The sequence below is a fragment of the Hemiscyllium ocellatum genome, chromosome 3, assembly GCF_020745735.1.
Source record: "Hemiscyllium ocellatum isolate sHemOce1 chromosome 3, sHemOce1.pat.X.cur, whole genome shotgun sequence".
NCBI lineage: Eukaryota > Metazoa > Chordata > Chondrichthyes > Orectolobiformes > Hemiscylliidae > Hemiscyllium > Hemiscyllium ocellatum.
This window is the reverse complement of record NC_083403.1, coordinates 120,285,364-120,302,042: the sequence shown is the minus strand read 5'-3', so window position 1 is coordinate 120,302,042 and position 16,679 is coordinate 120,285,364. Positions and strand designations below refer to the sequence as shown.

The following is a 16,679-nucleotide window of genomic DNA, read 5'->3' as shown; positions in this document are numbered from 1 at the left end:
AATTTACTTGAAAAAAAATGCAGTTCTACCCATTCACTAAAACAAAATCAATACAATCAAAGCATTTATTTTTCATTGCATCACTTCAGGATAATCGCAGTGCTGTCCATGCTTTACAGCAGGGAATGATTTTCATATAAGGGTTGGCAATTTTAGGGCACACAATAAACTGACGCAGTGTGGCGTTTAATAGGAGGAAAGCATGTCCCTGGGTGGGCTCAAACCACCAACCTTTCGGTTAACAGCCAAACGCAGTAACCGATTGCGCCACAAAGACGAACTGCTACCCCTGTCTGCCCTCTGCACTTTAAACCTGTGCATATATTGGTCTTGAATAGTAAAATCATTCAATAACATAGACTCAGCTTCTGCCAAAATGCCTCATGAATAGACCTTTATTGATACAATAATATTAATTGTAATTAGGTTGTATTTATGGACTGGGATTGACTTGTTCCCACTTTAAAGTAGAATAATAATGGTTCCTGCGGTGTGGTAGTGTTGTGCTGACTCGAAGCAAAGTTGCACTTCATTTCCCTTTTTCCCATTGTCCTTGTGAACAATAATGGCAACTGGGGAAGGGACAGATAATTTGCATAAATAATAATGAACTGAGACAAAGAAGTGTCTACTGGAAGGGTAGGGGAGTGTCTACTGGAAGGGTAGGTGGGTGTGGAAGAAATGGAATCTGTGAGGTGGATTTCAATTGATCCTATCAACCTGTAAGGACTGACATGATGTTTTGCTTGCACTAAGCAAGCTGAAGTAGTCTGTGTTTAGACATAGGTAAAAACAATGACTGCAGATGCTGGAAACCAGATTCTGGATTAGTGGTGCTGGAAGAGCACAGCAGTTCAGGCAACATCCGAGGAGCATAGCAAGTCCAAGACAATATCCAGGTTTGGGCTGACAAGTGGCAGGCCACATTCATGCCACATAAGTGTTAGGCAATGACCATATCCAACAAGAGAGAATCTAATCATTGTTCCCTGTCATTCAATGGTGTTACCGTCACTGAATTTCCTATTATTAATATCCTTGTGTTTCTATTGAGAGATAATGAACTGGACTAGCCATATAAATACTATGGCTACAGGAGCAAGAGGCCATAGTATTATGCTTCCAGAATGAGTGGTCATTGTTTTAGGTCAAGGGAAACCAGATTTAAAACAGAGTTGAAGAGGAATTACATCTCTTGAAGGGTCATGAATCTCTGGAATTCTGTAACCAAGATGATAGTAGATACTGGGACATTGACTAAATGTTTGGAGGAGAGAGACAGAATTTTAATTAGTAATGGATTAAAAGGTTATGGGCAGTGAGTGGAATGCGAAGTTGAAGTCGAGGTGAGAGCTGCCATAATTAAATGAAATGGTAGAGCAGGCTTGAGGGGCTGAATTGCCTACTCCTGCTCTTATTTTCTACATTCTTAAAAGCAAGTCAGAGGCTGGGAATACTTCAGTGAGTAACTCATCTCCTGACTCCTCAAAGCCTGTCCATCATCTGCTCAGGCACAGATCAGGACAGTGATGAAATACTTCCTACTTCTGATAAGAGTGCAGCTCCAACAACATTCAAGAAGCTTAAGAACTTACAGGAAAAACAGCCACACATTCACAAACATTCACACACTCCACTTCCATCAACATTCGGCAGTGTACTGTCTGCAGAAATTCACCAAGACTGCTTGGACAGCACTTCAAAACCCACAACCACTTCCATCTAGAAGAACAAAGGTAGCAAGCAGATGGGAATGCCATCATTTGCAAGTTCACCACCAAGCAACTCACGATCTTGACATCAACATGTATCACTGTCCATTCAGTGTCGTTAGGTCAAAATCCTGGATCTCTCTCCTTAATGGCATTGTGAGTGTATCTAAACAAACTGGTCTGAGTGGTTCAAGAAAACAGCTCACCATCACTTTCTAAAGGAAAATTAAGAATGGGTAATAAATGCTGGTTCAGTCAGCATCACCCACATTGCATGAATAACTAAAACACATTGAAGCTTAAGCACTTTTTATGTCCTGAGCTCTGATATGTTGATTCCAAGTTTATACCATCTTGATGTATACCATTTATTTGATGTAACTGTGCTAGTTTTATTGGATTGAAAAGACAAAAATTTGTATCGCTCTCGACAAGATTCAGAGAGATTAAATTTATTATTAAATTTCAAACAGTGCACTACATGGGTTGATTGCTTGGAAACTGAAACATTGGCAGACATTAGATTTTTTTTTAATTCTGCAAAATTTAAATAGATATGGACACAATAGTTGAAGGACCCGAATTTGGCAGATGGAGTTTAATGTGGATAAGTGTGAGGTATCAATTTTGGCCAGATGTATAAAAAAGCAACTTATTATCTAAATGGACAGAAACTTCAAAATGCTTCAGTGTAGAGGGATCTGGGTGTTCCTTGTGCATGAGTAGCAGAAAGTTGGGATGCAGGTATAGCTGATAATAAGGAGGACTAATGGAATTTCGGCATTTATTGTGAAAGGACTAGAATATAAATATGCTGCTGTGATTGTACAAGGCATTGCTGAGACTGTACCTAGAGTCCCTGACTTGAAGAATGTAATTGCATTGAAGTCAGTTCAGAGAAGGTTCACCAGATTAATTCCATTGGTGATCGAATGAACAGTGAAACATCAGAGCTAGGAGCAGGAGCATGCAATTCAGCCCCTCAAGGAGTAAAACATGAGGTTTGTTAGGAGTTGGATGCAATAGCAAATATAGAGTGCATATGGGGTATCAGAAAGACAATAGTGGAACGTATGTCAGTGGAGTGGAGTAGATCGTTGACCTTTCTCCTGAAGTGCTGTGAATTCTTTGAGACATTGAGACTGCACTGATCAGGGTGGCAACCTTAGATCAGATTGGCGTGGTCTGATGTTATTACCTCCACTATCAGTTATGGAGGAAGAAGATGTCTTGCCTCTGCAACACCCCCTCCATGTGGCCTTCAGGTTACTTCCCACAATGGGGCACCTATTTTTTTTATCTGCCATATCCAGAGAGAATATCAGGATCCTGCAGGTAAATTCCCGAATAACAGAGCTGGCCCAAGTGCACAACACTTTATTTAAGATATCAGAGGCACCAGAGATGCCAGTCAATTCCAGGATATCCTACTAGTGATGAGTTGTTCTGCACAGTAGGTTATAGAATTGGGCTGGAATCAGTTTGAGAGAGGTGCCATAAGGGTAGGGTAATTAGTGAATGAGGTGAGTTTGATAAGTTATGGTGAGAGATTTTTCTCAGCCTTGTGGAGACAAGTTGTTCTGTCAAACTCAACAAAAATGACATTTAGCCAAAAAGAAATGTTCCGCTCTGCCCAATAATCTATATTCTTCCACCGATAATGAATATTGTCAGCATTTCCCATTTCTATATCACAATGTATGATATTTGTGAGATTATGTGAACTTGTATTTTGGAAAGAAGTAAAACATTTTCAAGTTGCACTGATAGACAAATAAGAGCAATCATAGTTATGATTTGATATTATAAGATAAAATGCATGATCAAAATCACTTGATTTTTGATCCAGTATCCAAAAGGACCTACCACTGCGTATCTGCTTTAATTTTTTTTTCTCAAGTCTTCCAAATTTAAAAAATCCTTTCTCCTACAATCAAAGTGGGTGGGGAAATTTGGTGAAGGGATCCATGTGTGCTGAGTTGGAGTAGAAGTGCACAGTGGGTTGGGGCAGAGGAAGACGTAGGACTGATGGAAATGAGTAGAAAGTGAGGACTGTGGATGCTGGAGAATGGAGTCAAAAATTGTGGTTCTGCAAAAGCACAGCAGATCAGGCAGCATCCGAGGAAATTAGTGCATTGCTTCCATAAAGGAAATTTTAAAAGGGGTAAGATTGAGGTGCTGAGTCCCTTGGAACCAACAGATTGGCAAAATCTAATCTGGGTATTTTTCTCCCATTTCTTCTTCAATATCTTATCTACTCTCCTATTGTTTAAAGCTTGATGGAGCCCTGTAGAGTGGTTCCACATTGAGATGACTTAATTAAATATATTATTTTTCCACAAATGCACAGTCATGTACATACGATAAAGTTACTGCAATAGGAGAATAAATGGAAGTGAGAGTATTTGTGGAACAACTTTTACATTTCTCTCCATTCCACAGTAATAGAAAATTAGTCTACAATAGCACCATATCAGTGAGTTAGCGTGACTCATGGAGCTCTGATGTTAATTTATCAAGCAATAACACACTACTCCAGCAGCTCTCAAATACATACCATCATCATTCTCATTGCCTCAGTGAATTTATCTGATAATTATGTTTCAAGGCATGCTGTACCAATTGTTAGCACTCCATGAAATAGTACATAATTAATACAAGAAGTTTGAACAGAACACACCATCACACCATTGGTTGCATTTTAATCATAATTTGGCTACTATTTCAGGAAGTTTCATGGAAGATATAACTAGGTCAACTAGCTGGCCATCATAGAATATAGCAGCACCAAACATGGAGACCAGGCTGACATAAATGGGAGAATGTTATGGATATTGGGTCCCTGAATGCTTGACTCAGTGAGAGGCAGTGCTATTATCAAAGGCTATGCATTTGTAAATAAAGGGTGATTGGTAATGGGTTGACAGTCTGAAGTCTAATTTCTGTGAGTTCCACTCATTAATCATGCAGATAGGCTCCAACTCGTGAAATTTTGCATTTGTCGTGCTAGTTAGTGCTAAGAACTTTTGATGTTTATGCCTGTGAGTGCCATATTCAAACCCCAGCTGTATACCACCACAAATGCTGCAAGTCTGCCTGAAATTGTCATCCAGATCAGTGTGATGTTCACAGCGTGGATGAAGACACAGCAATGTCACAAGCAGATTCTATCTGCTACCTCACACTTACTGTGACTTTGCCATAGCAGACATTTCTCCACCACTTCCATTATTGCATGCATTATCTTCATTCAACGGCTTTCACCACGTCATCTTACCCCTCTTTGTTGTATGCTTACCCAATAGTTAGCTGAACATTTGAAAACACTCTCATTTATAAATGGATAAGAATCAAATTCGTGATAACTTAAACAACTTATTGAATTTTATTGCTCTCACCATAATAATTAATGACTGACAGGAAATGGAATTTGAAATTCTAATTCTAAAGTTTCTAAATCGATTTAGAAGTGCCTCTGACTAATTACAGCTGACATAATTGCAATGCAAACCTTCAAGATAATTAAAATTGCCATTCATCATCAGGTAAAATTGATCCAAATAGCTCCCCCTTTCTTCTCATTCACCCAGAACATTTAGCCAACTGTCCTGATTGAGGATGGAGCAGACACCGGTCTGACCATGACTCCCCTTCACTGGATTACGGTCTGCTTCACTTGGACTTTGAGACTTGGCCACTTGTTTGAAACACATGCTGTGTGTTTGCTCAGTAAGCTGCCACACATAATGAAGGTGTGACATTGATGTAACACAGTGTTGTGTGCACCCTGTTGAATATTCAGTGTTAGCAAACATGACAAACTGTTTGGATTTCTGCCTGCACCAAAAACTAAGACAATAAAGAACTACTGCAAGCCTTAAGTTCTGATTAAAGCTGCAATTTGCTAAAATGCAAGACAGGACAGAGATATGCTTAGTCTCAACCTTTAAAATTTGACCCCAGTGCTGGAAATGTGTGGCAGGCTTTCTGTGTCATCCACCTGAGGAACTGATACTCTCTTGGGCTCATCCTGGATTTACCTGTCCTGATTTCCATTTGAGACCACCTCTTACTATTCAAAATCAGAACTGCAGGTGGCCATTGTTAAATTTAGGATTTGCAAAGCCAGAATATGTCTAAGTCATTGGGACTTTAGTTGTCAAGTCCATACTGTCATTTTTCAAACAGCAATACCAGTCAGGGCTCAGGGTCCAGAAATGAATCCAGATGAGGGAGATTAGATAGCTCAAGTTCCAATATTTATGAAAAATATACTCTGTCACCCTGAAACATGCCCCTCATTTCGATGGGCTGCATTCTTTTTGGATGATGTTGCTGGTTACCACTTCACTCCTAATGGCAGCACCACACCCACTTAATACAAGTAGAAGTTAGTTGGTTGAAGATGCACCTACCATACTGATTTAGGGAGGAATCAGAGAGCTCTCAGACATGGATTATGCAGCAGCCCCACTGGGAGTGGACTTCATCACTTCCCACAGAACCAATGCTGGGATTTCAAGACGGAGCTAATTATCCTTGGTAATTCAAGGAGAGAAGATCCCAGAAAGTGGCAGCTGGATTGCAAAAAGTGTTTGAAAAAAGAACAATTCTGTTGCTTCTGCAAGTGATGCTGGAAGGAATGGAGTTACACAACAATAAATTTGGTGTGGTTGGCATGCTTATACATTTCACAGTTGGTGGTAACATGGCAAAAGGACACTCACCCCATCAGAACCAATACTGATGGTTCAGTTGTAAGGTACAGAATCCCGAAGAACTTCAATGAAAAATTAGGTAAAAAATATAGTATTTATAATTAAGAAGGAGGAAAAAGTGAGGTCTGCAGATGCTGGAGATCAGAGCTGAAAATGTGTTGTTGGAAAAGCGCAGCAGGTCAGGCAGCAGCCAAGGAACAGGAAATTCGACGTTTCGGGCATAAGCCCTTCATCAGGAATGAAGGGCTTATGCCCGAAACGTCGAATTTCCTGTTCCTTGGATGCTGCCTGACCTGCTGCGTTTTTCCAGCAACACATTTTCAGTTTATAATTAAGAATCAAATTCAAGAGATTAAGCCAACTAGGTTATCAAATTATTATTTTCTAATTATTATGAAATAAAACAGTATTACTTTAGCTAAAAGACTTAACAATGATTACATGTTTGATAATGTTGGGTTAGCTTACATTGCAAAGTCCTCAATAATGCCAGTGATAATAAACATCTCGATATCAAGGTGACTATAATGACCAGATTTATAATTTGATGGAAAATCAATGATGCAAGGACAGAATACTGAATTCTGAAAACAAAAAACATGGAATTTTGCAGTGAGCAACAAAGGAAAAGCTTTTGTTGCTTTCCAGATGAACGGTGACCCAGTAACCTTGCAGTCTGTGATATTTTTCTATTTTTTCAGGCACTCGATCCAGAATGGTACCCTTTATAGGAATTTGTTTCAACTGTAATCGGGGTAAGGAGCAGGGAAGATCCTCAGTAATCATGCTGAAGAATCCTCAAAATCACAGATGAGTTAAATAAAACAACAAATATTGTTTGCAAGTAAATGCAATTAAATAAAGATAGGATTAATGTAGGGATGGAAGTGAATAACAGTACCGGTATTTTTAAAAATGGTTGATATATTTGAAATGTGCTGTTTTTGATTTCTCCTCAGGAGTGAAAATGCACACGTTCTCATCTGTTATTTTTTGTTTAATCTTTCATGGGTTGTGCACATTGCTGGCAAGGTCCACATTGTTGTCCATTTCTAATTGCCAATGAGAAGGTGGTGGAAGGTCAGTCACCTTTTTGAATGATCTTGAAGGTTGAATGGCATAAGTACAGCCACAAAGCTTTTCGGAAGGCAGTTCCTAGATTTTGACCCAAAGGCAGTGAAGGGACAATGTTCCTGTAAGGACAATCCATGATTTGGAGGTGAACTCACAAGTTGTGGTGTTTCTACACATCCTATTCCCTTTGTACATCTGAGTGGCAAATGATCCAGATTGGAAGGTATTGACAAAGGCGACTTAATTGATGCAAAGCAGCCTGCAGATGGTCAAGAAAAGGATAGATGCTACTGAGCATACCTTCACACCATTACAATGGACCTCTGTACAGAATTCATTGGTGTAACTACAACAGCAGAACAATGTGGAACAGGATATCGCTATGAGCAATTCATCAATCTCTGTGCTGAAGTATAGTGTCATAGAGCTGCACAACATAGAAACACACCCTTCAGTCCATCTGATTCATGTCGACTAGATATACTAAATTAATCTAGTCCCACTTGCCAGTATTTAGCACATACTAAATACTCTAAATACTCTAAATCACTCTAAATACTTCTTATTCATATACCCATCCAGCTCCCTCTTAAAGGTTGCATTTGTACCAGCCTCCACCACCTCCTCGGGTAGCTCATTCCATGCACACACAAACCACCCACTACTTAAAAATGTTGCCCCTTAAGTCCCTTTTAAATCTTTCCCCTCTCACCTTAAACCTATGCCCTCTAGTTTTGGACTCGCCTACTCTTGGGAATAGAACTTTGTCCATTTACCTTATCCATGCCCCTCATGATTTTATAAACCTCTATAAGATCACCCCTCAGTCTCTGATGCTCCAGGGAAAATAGCCCAGTCTATTCAGCCTCTTCCCATAGCTCAAATACTCCAACCCTGGCAACATCCTTATAAATCTTATCTGAATCCTTTCAAGTTCACAAAATCTTTCCCATAGTAGGGAGATCAGAATTGAATGCAGTATTCCAAAAGTGGCCTAACCAATGTCCTATACAGCTGCAACATGACTTCCCAACTCCTGTACTCAATATACTGACTTATTATAAAGTAAGCACACCAAACACCTTCTTCACTAACCTATTTATCTATGACTCCATTTTCAAGGAACAATGAACCTGCACTCCAAGGTCTTTTTGTTTGGCAACACTCCCCAACCTTACCGTTAAGTGTCTAAGTCATAGAATCATACAGATGATCAGCACGGAAACAGAACCTTCGGTCCAGCCCATCCATGCTGACCCAATCCAATCCCACCTGGCCCATATCCTTCCAAACTCTTCCTATTCATATACCCATCCAAATGTATTTTCAATGTTGTAATTGTACCAGCCTCCACCACTTCCTCTGGCAGCTCATTCCATACATGTACCACCGACTGCATGAAAATATTGCCCCTTTGGTCTCTTTTATATCTTTCCCCTCTCACTCTAAACCTATGCCCTCTAGTTCTGGACTCCCTCATCCCAGGGAAAAGGCTTTGTCCATTTAACCTATCCATGCCCCTCATAATTTTATACACCTCTATAAGGTCACCCCTCAGCCTCTGACGCTCCAGGCCTATTCAGCCTCTCCCTATACTCAAATCCTCAAACATTGGCAACATTCTTGTAAATCTTTCCTGAACATTTTCAAGTTTCACAACATCTTTCCAATAGGAAGGAGACCAGAATATTGCATGTAACATTCCAACAATGGCTTAGCCACAATCGCAACATGACCTCCCAACTCCTATACTCAATACTCTGAACAATAAAGGAAAGCTTACCAAATGCCTTCTTCACTACCCTATCTACCTGTGACTCCACTTTGAAGATGCTATCAGCCTGTTTTCCAAGGTCTCTTTGTTCACCTCCAATTTTGCTGTCATCGGCAAACTTACTAATTATACCTTTTATGCTCACATCCAAATCATTTATATAAATGATGAAAAGAAGTGGATCCAGCACCAATTCTTGTGGCACTCCACTGGTCACAGGCCTCCAGTTTGAAAAACAACCCTCCACCACCACTCTCTGTCTTCTACCTTTGAGCCAGTTCTGCATCCAAATGGCTAGTTCTCCCTGTATTCCATGAGACCTAACCTTGCTAATCAGTCTCCCATGAAGAACCTTGTCATATGCCTTACTGAAGTGCATGTAAATCACATCTACCATTCTGCCTCTTCAATTCTCTTTGTTACTTCCTCAAAAAACTCAATCAAGTTTGTGAGACATGATTTCTCATGCACAAAGCCATGTTGACTATCTCTAATCAGCCCTTGCCTTTCCAAATACATGGATATGCTGTCCCTCAGGATTCCCTCCAACAACCTGCCCACCCACGGCTTCAGGCTCACTGGTCGATTTGTCTTTCCAAAATACAGCAGCACACATTTATCTAAATTAAACTCCATCTGACACTCCTCGGCCCATGGTCTATCTGATTAAGGTGCCATTGTGCATTGAGATAACCTTCTTCACTGTCCACTACACCTCAAATCTTGGTGTCATCTGCAAACTGTGTCATTTATATAAATGACAAAAAGTAGTGGACCCAGCACCAATACCTGCGGAATATTGAGAGGTCAATGATATTGATCCATTTGAGTAGAGTTAACAGGGCGCACATTGTCAGCCTTGGTCTCACCTGAGGAGAGCCTTTCCCAACAACATGGTTCTGCGTGAACAGCTTCTTCACAGGTTTCCTTCACAAGCAGCTTCAGAACCAAAAACTACAGAGGCCAGACCGAGAACAAGGGAAGGCTAAACCAAGGGGCCCACCTGAACAATAGATGTGAGAGAGGGGAAAGCCAATCAAGCTCTCCTCCAAAACTGGGACTTTATCTGAACTCAGCTCACAGCCAGCAAGAACCTCAACAACTGACCGCAACCATCCGAACTAAAGACTGACAACTCAAAGCAACTGGGGAAAGTGAGGACCGCAGATGCTGAAGATCAGAGTTGAGAGTGTGGTGCTGGTCAGGTAACATCTGAGGAGCAGGAGAGTTGATGTTTAGAGCATAAACCTTTCATCAGCAACATGGGGAGGGGCCCAAGGGGATTGAGAGATAATTGGGAGGGGGTGGGACTGGGGAAGGTAGCTAGGAAAGCAATAAGTAGATGAAGGTGGGGGTATGTGCTGATAGATCGGAAATATATCTGGTGGTGAGGTATGACTGTTGGTGGCAGAAATGGCCGAGGATGATGCATTCTATCCGGAGGCTGGTGGGGTAGAAGGTGAGGACCGGGGGTGTTGTGGTTGGAGGAATGGCATTGGAGGGTGCAGAGGTGTGGGAAGGTGCTGGAGGGCATTTTTGACCATGTGGATGGGAAATTGCGGTCCTTGAAATAGGCGAACAACTGGGATGTTCTGGAGTGGAATTAATCCTCCTGGGAGCAGATGCAGCAGAGGCGGAGGAATTGTGAGTAAGGGATTGTATGTTTACAGGAGGGAGGGTAGGAGCAATTGTAGTCCAGGTGGCTGTGGGAGTCAATGGGTTTGAAGTAGATGCCCGTGTTGAGTTGGTCACCAGAAATGGAGATGGAGAAGTCCAGGACAGGGAGGAAGGTGTTTGAGATGGTCCGGGTGAACTTGAGGCCAGGGTGGAAGTTGTTCATGAAGTTGATGAACTGTGCAACCTCCTCGTGAGAACATGAGGTGGCGCTGATTCAGTCATCTATGTAGCAGAGGAAAAGGCAGGGAATTATGCCATTGTAACTATGAAAGATGGACTGTTCCATGTACCCAAGGCAGGCAGAGCTGGGGTCTATGTGAGTGCCCATGGCTACCCTTTTGGTCTAGAGGAAGTAGGGGGATTCGCAGGAAAAATTGCTGAGGGTAAGGACCAGTTCATACAATCAAATGAATCTGTTAGTGGAAGGCTATTGGTTGGGTCAGCTGGAGAGGAAGAAAGGGATGGCTTGGAGGCCTTCAACATGGTGGATGGCTGTGAACAGGGACTGGATGTCTATGGTGAAGATGAGGTATTGAGGGACAAAACCTCCCAGACTATCCACAACCCCACTAGCTCAGGGGATCTCCCATGCACAATCTCCAACTTCATAGTCCAAGAAACTCACATCGTCTGGTTCTACCTCTTACCCACCATTCATAAACCTGACTGCCCCAGTCAACCCATCAGCTCCACCTGCCCCTGCCTCATTGAACATATCTCCGCATAACTTGAGACTGTCCTGTCCCCCATACTTTCGAGACATCACCTACATCCTCTACCTTCTCCATGACTTTCAATTTCCCTGACCTTCGTTCTTAAATAATGGCGCCACATTAGCCAGCCTCCGGTCTTCTGGCAACTCACCTGTGACTCTCGGTGATATAATAGCTCAGCAGCTATGCAAGAAAGGATGTCAGAGGTTGCCGTGAGTTTTATCCAGTAATAATAGCATGCTGATTGCTTCACTGTCATTAGTCCAGCAAAACGTGGGCCTACAGCTCTTTGATTAATCTCAATGTCATTTGCAGTGAAAGGCTTATGAGCTTGATTTGATTTTTTTTAACCAGCTGTTTCATGTTTGATTTCCAAGAAATTACTTAATATGAAATCTTACGAGATGATTAATGGCAACTGTAATTGCCTTGAAGGTTGCCGTTGCAATTACTTGAGCTGAAATTAGTTGAAGATACTTCCAAATTGATTTAGAAGATTTTCAATCAGAATTCCAAATTTCACCTCCTGTCAGTCACAAATTCTTATGGAGAGTTAAAATTCAATAACTTGCTTAATTTATCACAAACTTGATTCTCACCCATTTTTAAATAAAAGTGCTGTGATTTATTTAGCAAACTACTGAAACTAAAACTACTGGAATTAGACATCACGGTTTCAATATTGGCTGAGCCATGATTTGTAACTGTGGAGTAGCGGGATGTAAGGAGACTGAGGGTCACCTGTGAACTTTGAAAGCTGAGAATTCCCTTCACACCATGAAGTTTCAACTCTATGAGTGGGTGTGTTTACTTTTCCACAGCATTCCTGTCTGAAACGTCAGCCTAAGTGATAGGTTTTACTCAATGTCAGATGGAAAGTTTGAATTATCAACTCATCAACATGACAGAAATTGCTGCTTTTGCTGGTTCACATGGGAAAATCATGATGTTACTAGGGGAATGAAAACATTCAAAGCAATGGAAGTAAGTACCAAAATTAATTTTGAATTCACAGTAACACTGTTTTTTTTGCAAAACTTGAGAATAGACATTTTTTCCACACTGCACTTAAATGGTAGATTGAGAACATGAGACACAGTGGGTGGAAATTTATAGAGGTCTGAGAGAGATGGCCTAAGGTGAGAAATGTGGTAAAATTGTGTGAAAATTCCAGCGAGGCCTATCTTGATGTAAGGAGCAGCTCGCTGCATCTTTTAACTAAGTTCTGGGCATTAAGGTGAGATTCTCACTAGGCAGTAGTGAGTTGCAAGAATAATTGCTTCTTAAAGATTTTATTAACTACACATCTCTCCTCATGAAAGTTCCTACAGTAAATTCCTACACTATTAGCCTCTGAGAGCAAACTAAATGCTGTGCATTCTTGACATGGAAGTCTGAGCATGTATCTGGTGATTTCGGTACATGAGAAGAAAGTGAAGACTGCAGATGCTGGAGATCAGAGTTGTGAGTGTGGTGCTGGAAAAGCACAGCAGGTCAGAAAACATCTGAGGAGCAGGAGAATCGACATTTTGGGTGCTGAGAGATAAATAGGAAGAGGGATGAGGCTTTTTACACCCAGCAGAGATTTTTTTTCTGCACATCCACTATGTCCATTTCTCTCAATGTGGTTTCCTCTACATTGGGGAGACATGACACCAACCCGTGGAACATTGCAAGGAACAACTCTGGGACACATGCACCAAACAACCCCATTGACCTGTGGCCGATCATTTCAACTCCTCCCCCACCCCAACTCTGCCAAGGATATGCAAGTGCTGGGCCTTCTCCACCACTGAATCCTAGCCACCAGACGCCTGGAGGAAGAATGCCATATTCCTTGATGAAGAGCTGATGCCCATAACATTGATTCTCCTGACCCTTGGATGTTGACTGACCTGCTGTGGCCTTCCAGCGTCACAGTATTTTACTCTGATTTCAGCGCACTACTGACCATGCAATATCATCTCAGGGCACAGTCCATGGGCACCAGCTGCATGTGTGCTTTGCCACGGACACTGGCATCTAATACTTGTCAACCATCAGGAACCTCCTGGCACCTCTCCAATCCACTGCCTGGATGATCTTCAAAATGCTGCTGCAAGGACACTTTGCATAGAGACAGAGACCCAGCTCATGGATTGCAACAGGTTGCATCTCAATGCTGTTGACTCACACCCCAAAATGTCAATCTAACACTTCCAGGATGCGCTAGCTACCTACATAGCCAACACACTGCACATTTATTCAACCAAATGACCAGGTCAGAAGGTCAGTCCTTAGTCCAGCCAAAGGGATGCTGCTGTCAGTCAGGGGCAACCAGTACTCTCAATCAAGGGCACAGTCCAGACACAACCCATAGCCATTGTCAGTGGAATTGGTCAGTGAGGGGATCTGGCAACTGAACGGTCCTCCAAGCAGTCAGGGGAATTGCATATCATTCACTTGGTGAGCTACAAGCACAGCAGTCAGAGTCAGTCTCATCTCGCAACTACTCGTCAATATCGGTCAGAGGTTTAAGGAAAATACAATTCTTAGATTTAAATGTTCATTGGTGAGGAGGGATTTGTGAGTGGGGAGAGGGAGTCACATTTCCAAAGGGGTCTCTTTGCCTAAAGGGGGTGGAGAAAGCAGAGCCACGTGTTGAGGGAATAAAAATGGTGAAAGGTGCTATGAAGATGTAGAGGTACTGTACTTTTAAGAGAATTGAAAAGCTAGCAAGGCCTGCCTGACACAGCACACAGTATTCTGAACAAGGTAACAATGTAACATTTGGTTCAAATACCTAGCAGTAGCTGGGTTGCCATGAGACACAAATTCAAATTTGGCCAATCAGTTTAAACTATGCCCCAAGTTACCAAACTCCAATCAACTTTGAATTTAGTCTTTTGATAATATTAAAACCAATGAAACAATCTGGTGTTTTGGGGTATAAAACCAGACTTTTTTGAACAATTACGAGAGATCTGCCGAAGACCAACAAATGTAGGCTGCTAGTTTAAGAGTTCTCTGAGAGGCACCTGTCTGTGGAAAAAGTTTGCATAGCAGAACATAGAAACTGATCTGGAGAGAATCCACAATAGAAATTCAGTAAAACTGACTGGTTGTGAAACCTGATTTTTTTCTTTTCACAAATTGTAATCAGGATTTTTATTGGACGAGTATTGTAGAGTGAAAGGTAAAAGATAGTTTTGAGAGAAAGGAGTTGTAAATAGTTGTTAGTTAATATTCTCTGTTAATACTTCAAGAATAAAGTTGTTACTTTTTACTTTAAATAATGACTTTTGGGATAGTTCTTTACCTCTCAGTGTTTAACAGAATACAGCACGGCGTGAATTCTTTCTGTGTTGCTGGTTTAAATTAGCAGAATGGTATACCCCATGTCATAACACAGGGGGCAAAGTCAAAGTATGTGAAGTCTATTCAGAACAAAATTGAAAGGCATGGGTGGGTGGAGGGTTTATTGACAGTGAGCATTACTGGTGCCTCCACAGAGAGAGTGGGGAGGACCCTGGTGGCTTCTTCAAGGTTTAATGTCGAGTCTCAAGGAGCAAGAGGAAGGTTGGAGGTAAAGTTCAGTATGGTGATTTTCCTCACGGGGGTCACTGTGAGGGAACTATGCTGGATGCTGGATGTTGGAGCAGTATCCGAGTTGTCTCGCAGTTGGTAATGTCTGCATTGAACTTCTATTCTATGGGCTCCTTCCAGGAAGCAATGGGTTACCTGTGTAAGATTTAAAAGTTACGCACCCACAATGCATCAGGACTGTGATTGCTGCCATCTCCACAAAGTCACACCAGTTAATTTTGTTTCCACTTGACAAAATCAGTGCTGCTGCCAGTCCAGTATAATTCAGAAACATAGCTGGTGCCAAGCGTCATCAACTGCACATACATGGCACATGAATGCATGTCTAGCACGCTACCCTATCAGCTGCCACGACACTTTACAGCTGGAGAAGGAGAGTGTGTTTTTGAGTCCATGTGCCTTACAAAGCTGCTTACTGGGGTATAAGGAGTACTCAGTGCAACTCTGAGTCATGATGTGCAACCCCTGATGTGGAGCACAGATATAATGCTGCCTGTGCCTTGACCAAGGCCTTGGTGGAACAGAGAATGCAGCTGCTGAAGATGCAGTTCCACTGGAGAGAGGACTCTTCAGTTCAGTCCAGATAGTGCATGCCATTCATCCTGCACAGCTGGAGCAAGCAACAAGGCAATGTGCTGGACACCAAGGACCTGGGGGAATGGGAGCTGTCTTCCAAGGATAAGGACAAAGACACTGGTGGTGGGAGTGGGAGAAAGCTCTCATTGTCCACGACAGAACTTTGCTGCATCTGGTGCTAAAGCCAAGCAGGATCTGTTTGACACCTCCTTCCAGGATGACAGCTGGGTGCAATAGACCACCATAGACTGTCAAATGGTTGGTGGTTATGATGCCAGTGTTTGGTTTGTATTATGAAAGCAAATCTGCAGCCTCTGTTCATTTTCTTTGTGTTCACTTCTGGCTGTGAATTTAAAAAAAACTCTGATTTGAAACTGTCTGATATCTTGTCTATGTGTGATATTTCCCTGTTGGACAATGACAAAAAAAATAGGTCTACATTGGGCATTGGGAGCAGAGTAGCAGTGACAAAGGGAGGGTAGTTTGATGGGATTTTGCTCAGGGTATGTAAACCATGTTGAGAATGGGGCTGTGTAATGCTGTGAGCAGCATGGTTTTGAAGCTGCTGTGCAATTATATAGCTATGAAGAGCAACATCAGATTACCAATACTTGACTGGGTGGCTAGAGGACCTCTAAAAATGGGGTGAGTGGCAGCAATGCTGATCTTTTGGTGGGTATCCACGGCAGTGAGAGGCAAGTTGTTCCACGAAAGGTACACGTTAAGATAGGATGAGAACCAGGCAAGGAGGCACCATCGGCATAAGGCTGTGTATTAATGAGGTGAGTTTGATAAGATACTGTGACAAATCTCTCAGTGAGAGAAACCATCCATGAAACTCAACAAAACT

The 16,679-nt window shown here is 41.9% G+C and overlaps 1 non-coding gene across 1 annotated transcript; it reads right to left on the bottom strand.

Moving 5' to 3' along the window:
- Positions 1–203: 203 nt before the first annotated feature.
- trnan-guu (transfer RNA asparagine (anticodon GUU)) lies at positions 204–277 on the bottom strand. The gene has a single exon. It is a non-coding gene; the product is annotated as a tRNA-Asn (tRNA).
- Between the last annotated feature and the right edge of the window lie 16,402 nt (positions 278–16,679).